This window comes from Heterodontus francisci, chromosome 28, assembly GCF_036365525.1.
Source record: "Heterodontus francisci isolate sHetFra1 chromosome 28, sHetFra1.hap1, whole genome shotgun sequence".
Taxonomy (NCBI): Eukaryota; Metazoa; Chordata; class Chondrichthyes; order Heterodontiformes; family Heterodontidae; genus Heterodontus; species Heterodontus francisci.
In genome coordinates this window covers 37,298,705-37,304,897 of record NC_090398.1, presented here as the reverse complement: position 1 = coordinate 37,304,897, position 6,193 = coordinate 37,298,705, and positions in this window count along the sequence as shown.

The window sequence follows — 6,193 nt, the reverse complement described above, 5'->3', positions numbered from 1 at the left end:
GCATCTCATCTACCGATTCGGCACACTACAACCTGCCGGACTGAACATTGAGTTCAATAATTTCAGAACATGACAGTCCCCCATTTTACTTTCATTTTTAGTTATTTTTTCTTCCTTTTTTTTACATTCTTTTCTACATTTTTTGCAATTTTTTTTTTGCATTTATTTCTTTTCATTTTAGTTTGTTCAGTTTGCTTACCCACTGTTTTTTTTTCATGTTTGCACTTGCTGCTGTTCAATATTCAGTGTATTAACACCTAATCTGTACTAATTCTTTGTCTTTCAACACACCATTAACATATTGTTTGCCTTTGCTCCGAGACCTTTTCGTCAGCTATATGGCCTGGTCCAATCTAGACCTCCTTTGTTATCTCTTGCCCCACCCCTACTTCACTTGCTTATAACTATGACTTTTCTAATATTCGTCAGTTCCGAAGAAGGGTCACTGACCTGAAACGTTAACTCTGCTTCTCTTTTCACGGATGCTGCCAGGCCTGCTGAGTGATTCCAGCATTTCTTGTTTTTATGTCTCTAATCAACCCATGCTTTTCCAAATAATCATAAATCCTGTCTCTCAGAATCCTCTCCAATAATTTGCCCACTACCGACGTAAGACTGACTGGTCCATAATTCACAGGTTTTTCCCTACTCCCTTTCTTGAACAAGGGAACAACATTTGGCACTCTCCAATCATCCGGTACTACTCCAGTGGACAGTGAAGACGCAAAGATCATCGCCAAAGGCGCAGCAATCTCTACCCTCGCTTCCCGTAATATCCTTGGGTATATTCCGTCTGGCCCCGGGGACTTATCTGTCCTCATATCATTCAAAATTTCCAGCACATCCTCACTCTTAACCTCAACATGTTCGAGCATATCAGCCTGTTCCACGCTGTCCTCACAAACGACCAGGTCCATCTGACTAGTGAATACTGAAGCAAAGTATTCATTTAGGACCTCCCCTACCTCCTGCGACTCCAGGCACAAGTTCCCTCCACTATGCCTGATCGGTATTACCCTCACTATGGCCATCCTCTTGTTCCTCACATAACTGTAGAACGCCTTGAGATTTTCCTTAATCCTACCCGCCAAGACTTTTTCATGTCCCCTTCTAGCTCTCCTAAGTCCATTCTTCAGTTCCTTCCTGGCTACCTTGTAACCCTCTAGAGCCCTGTCTGATCCTTGCTTCCACAAACTTAAGTAAGCTTCCTTCTTCCTCTTGACTAGCTGATCCACATCTCTTGCCATCCAAGGTTCCTTCATCCTACCATCCCTTCCCTGCCTCATCGGGACAAACCTATCCAGCAGTCGCAGCAAGTGCTCCCTAAACAACCTCCACATTTCTGTCATTCATTTCCCTGAGAACATCTGTTTCCAATTTATGCTCCCCAGTTCCTGCCTAATAGCATTGTAATTCCCCCTCCCCCAATTAAATATTTCCCTATCCCGTCTGCTCCTGTCCCTCTCCATGACTATAGTAAAGGTCAGGGAGTTGTGATGACTATCACCGAAATGCTCTCCCACCGAGCGATCTGACACCTTGCCTGGTTCGTTGCCATGCACCAAGTCCAACATAGTCTCCCCTCTATTCGGCCTATCTACATATTGAGTCTGGAAACCTTCCTGGCCACAACTGACAAAAACTGCTCCATCCAAACTATTTGCACTAAGGAAGTTGAAGTCACCCATGACAACAACCCTGTTACTTCTCCACATTTCGAAAATCTGCCTCCCAATCTGTTCCTCCTTGTCTCTGTTGCTATTGGGGGGTCTATAGAATACTCCCAACAAAGTGGCTGCTCCTTTCCTGTTTCTGTCTTCCACGCATAATGACTCGGTGGACAAACTCTCCTCGACGACCTCCCTTTCTGCAGCTGTGATACAATCCCTGATTAGCAAGGCCTCTCCCCACCTCTTTTACTTCCCTCCCTATTCCTTTTGAAACATATAAACCCCGGAACATCCAACATCCATTCCTGCCCCTGTGATATCCACGTCTCCGTAATGACCACAACATCATAGCTCCAAGTACTGATCCATGCTCTAAGTTCATCACCCTTATTCCTGACACTTCTTGCGTTAAAATAGACACACTTCAACCCAACATACTGGCTGCAACTTTGCCCTGTCAACTGTCTAACCTTCCTCACAGACTCTCTGCACTCGGTATCTACCTGTTCAACAGCTACCCCATCCAGTGATCCTGAGCTCCACTTCCCATCCCCCTGCCAAACTAATTTAAACCCTCCCGAAGAGCTCTAGCAAAAGTCCCACCCAGGATATTGGTGCCCCTCCAGTTCAGATGCAACCCGTCCTTCTTGCACAGGTCCCACCTTCCCCAGAAGGTTTCCCAATGATCCACATATCTGAATCCCTTCCTCCTACACCAGTTCTGTAACTACGTGTTCAGCTGCACTCGCTCCCTGTTTCTAGCCTCACGAGCACGTGGCACCGGTAACAATCCTGAGATTACTACTCTGCTCGTCCTGCCTTTCAGCTTCCAACCTCACTCCCTATGTTCGATTTTCAGGTCCTGATCCCTTTTCCTAGCTATGTCATTGGTACCGATATGTACCACGACCTCTGGCTCCTCCCTCTCCCCCTTAAGAATCCTGTAGACATGATCCAAGACATCCCTGACCCTGGCAGCCGGGAGGCAACATACCATCCGGGAGTCTCGTTCGCGACCATAGAATCTCCTGTCTGTTTCTCTAACCATTGATTCTCCTATCACTATCACTCTCCTATTCTCCCCCCTTCCCTTCAGAGCCACTGAGCCAGGCTCAGTGCCAGAGACCTGGCCACTCTGGCTTTCCTCTGGTAGGTCGACCCCCCAACCGTATCCAAAAACGGTATATGCATTATTGAGGGGAACGGCCACAGGGGATCCCTGCACTGTGCGCCTATTCCCTTTCCCTCCCCTGACTGTCATCCAGCTACCTTTATCCTGTACCTTAGGTGTCACTACTTCCCTATAACTGCTCGCTATCACCCCCTCAGCATCCTGAATGATCCGAAGTTCATCCAGCTCAAGCTCCAGTTCCCTAACACAGTCTGCGAGTAGCTGGAGTTGGCTGCACTTCTCACAGGCGAAGTCAGCAGGGGCACAAGTGGTGACCCTCACCTCCCACATCCTGCAAGAGGAGCATGCAACTGCCCTAGCTTCCATCCCCTCTGCACTAAATTGACAACAGAGATTAAAAAAAGGGAAAACCTTACCTTGCCAAACCCTCCACACAAGAGTCCTTTTTTTTGGTTAGAGGAGGAGGATGGGTGGGAGACACTACACGTGTAGTGTTTCGGGTTTAGCCACTGCCCGAATATATAGGTTTACTTACCCAGCGGTCCCCTTGTCCGCCGAAACAAAAGGTAAGTTATTTTAAACTGAAACTCACCTTCCCAGCTGTCACCTCGCTCGCACTATCGCTGCTTCCAATGAAACTCAATGAAGAACAGTGCTGACATTTTCTTTTTCAATTAGTCATTTTATTTTCTGTCGGACTTAACAGTAAGATTACATTTCAGCCTATAATCAGTGTTCCCACTTTCTTGGATGGTCTTTGCTGGTAATGGTAGATCGCTACACCAGAATCACTGGGAGTGGCGGAGGCATGAGCTGATTCTTGGGGTGTTGATCCCTATTGCAATACACCGAGAAAGCTGGTCCACATCCCATGCTTTACCCACAATCCTCTGTCACTTTTCCTGGCCACTGGAGCCCTTTCCTCGTTGCCACATTACTCATGCACCACTTTATTTATTTATTATTCTGTCACCATTTACACCTCCTCTGGACCGATTCCCTTTATTCTTGATTCTCCAGTGCGCCTTATAACATCACCCCTTTTGTCATTGAAACAATCCTTTCCTCCACACGATTCCTTTGTGCTTTCCTCCCCCTTTACCAGATTTTTTCACTGGCTTTATCATTGCTTTAAAACTGTTAATCTCCAATATCTTCCAGTTCTGATGAAAGCCTATCAGTCTGAAAATTTAACTTTGTTCTTCTCTGCACAGATGCTACCTGACGGGTTGAGTGTTTTCAATATTGTCCGTTCTTCTGATTTACAGCTTTTCAGCGTTATTATTTGCTCAAACGCTTAGGCCTGAATATTAGCAGGGGTGAGTGCCATAGTGAGGGTGGATTTCCATTTTTAATTCCACTGGCTGCCTCCTTTATCCTTGACAGGCGCCCTGTCCTGAAGTCTGCCTGATTGACAGGCTGAGCTTTCAGTCGGGCAGGGAGGACAATGGAGCAAGCATATAGATCAGGTCAGTGCAACTGCTGACCCGGAGGTATGGCGGGGAGTGGTTGGCTTCTTGATATCAGAGCAGCTCAATCACTAACTCCATACCTGGAGAGAGCAGTGACATCTCCAATTACTGGGCTATCAATCACCAACTCCTGGAAGGGGTCGCATATCCTCGAATGTGATCCGAGTCCCGGGAGGATAAGTAGGTGGAGGGGGAGTGTCTGGTCTACAGCTAAATGTATGCGTCTCCTCTGCTGAACATCGCCCCATGTCTAGTTATGTGGAGTGGTCGGGCGGAGTGTGTGATTCAAGACATGATTGGGGACCTGACAACCTGGGCTTCCACACACAAGAAGATGGACTGATCCCAGGAGCAGGTATCCGAACCCAGATGTGGTTTCAATCCAGGGTGGAGATCTCATCGTGAGGGGTTCCAATCATTGGTCTGGTGGGGCAATTGTCACCTGTCACAACTCCGTCAAACCTGGAATTTGGTATCAGGTTGAGAATTTTAAACTTTAAACTCTGACCGCCCTTAAACTGACTCCTTTTGATGCTAATGCCCTGCTGTTCCTGTCTGGGCCAGACATGGAGAATGTTTGATCAGCTAATATCCAGTCTCATTCCCTTCTCTTTCTTGCAGTTAATTTATTGGCGATTGTGATACTGTCTGGGGGAAAGTGCAAACTCTCCACCTGCACCACTCGCTATCTGGTGGCTATGACAATGGCGGATCTACTGGTCATTACCACTGAGATCAGAATGATCTGGATCATTAATTATTATTTTCTGGGATCTTTCCGCAACATCACCCATGTGTGTAGTGTTATCGGTGTTCTTTCTTGTGCAGTTACAGACTGTTCTGTCTGTTTCACCGTCACTTTCTCCTTTGATCGATTTATTGCCATTTGTTGCTAGAAGCTGAAAACAAAATACTGCCCCGAGAAAGTTGCAGTCGTGGTTCTTGCAACAACTTGCCTACTGCTTTGTTCAAAAAACGTCCCATTCTACTTTATATTTGAATCTAGAGAGATAATTGATATTATATCACGGTTGTGTTATCCAAAGGAAAGTTATTTTACCGAGCCTGGATGGATGGCATTTGACTGTTTTGATAATGTTTTAACACCATTGCTCCCATATGTGTTAATTCTGTCGTTCAACACTCTGACAGTCAAACAAGTCTTAGTGGCTAGTCAAGTCCGTAAGGGACTGACGAGTCACAGCAAGGCGGAGAATTGCAGTGATCCAGAGATGGTGAGCAGAAGGAAGTCTGTCATTTTACTGTTTACCCTATCTGGCAGCTTCATACTTCTGTGTTTGGTAATTGTTATAGAATTCTTATATCATATCATTTCAGGAAAAGAGCCCGGATATTACATCAATTCTGAATATATATTTGAACACGTTGGAGATATGCTGCGGAATTTAAGTTGCTGCTCAAACACATTTATTTTTGGGGCAACTCAGTCGAAGTTCAGAGAGCAGTTCAAGAGTGTGGTGAAATATCCGGTTACATCAATTATTCAATTAATTAACAAACAAAACAACTGAGAGCAGCCCAGAGCTGTTTCCAGTCCATGAATGTTATATTTAGGCCCATTGGGCAAGACTTGACCGAAAGCTGGATGACCCGAAATGCACGAGCATTTGTGCGGTTTGGCGGGTGGGGTGCCACAATCGTCAGAGCAGCAGGGCGGCAGTGAAGAGATTACCGGCAGCTAGATGAATGAAAATACATTGGCGGGCGCTGGAAGAGGGTCACACACGCCAAAGAGCAAAGGGGCTGCTGGCCAGAGTTGACCAACGGCTGGATTACATAAAATAAACCTGCAGTGGGAGGCGGGGAGAGTGTTCGGGAGGTTGTCGCACATGCCAAAGAGCAGCGGGGCAGAAGGCAACAAGTGACCGTCAGCTAGATTAACCGAAATGCTATCTCAC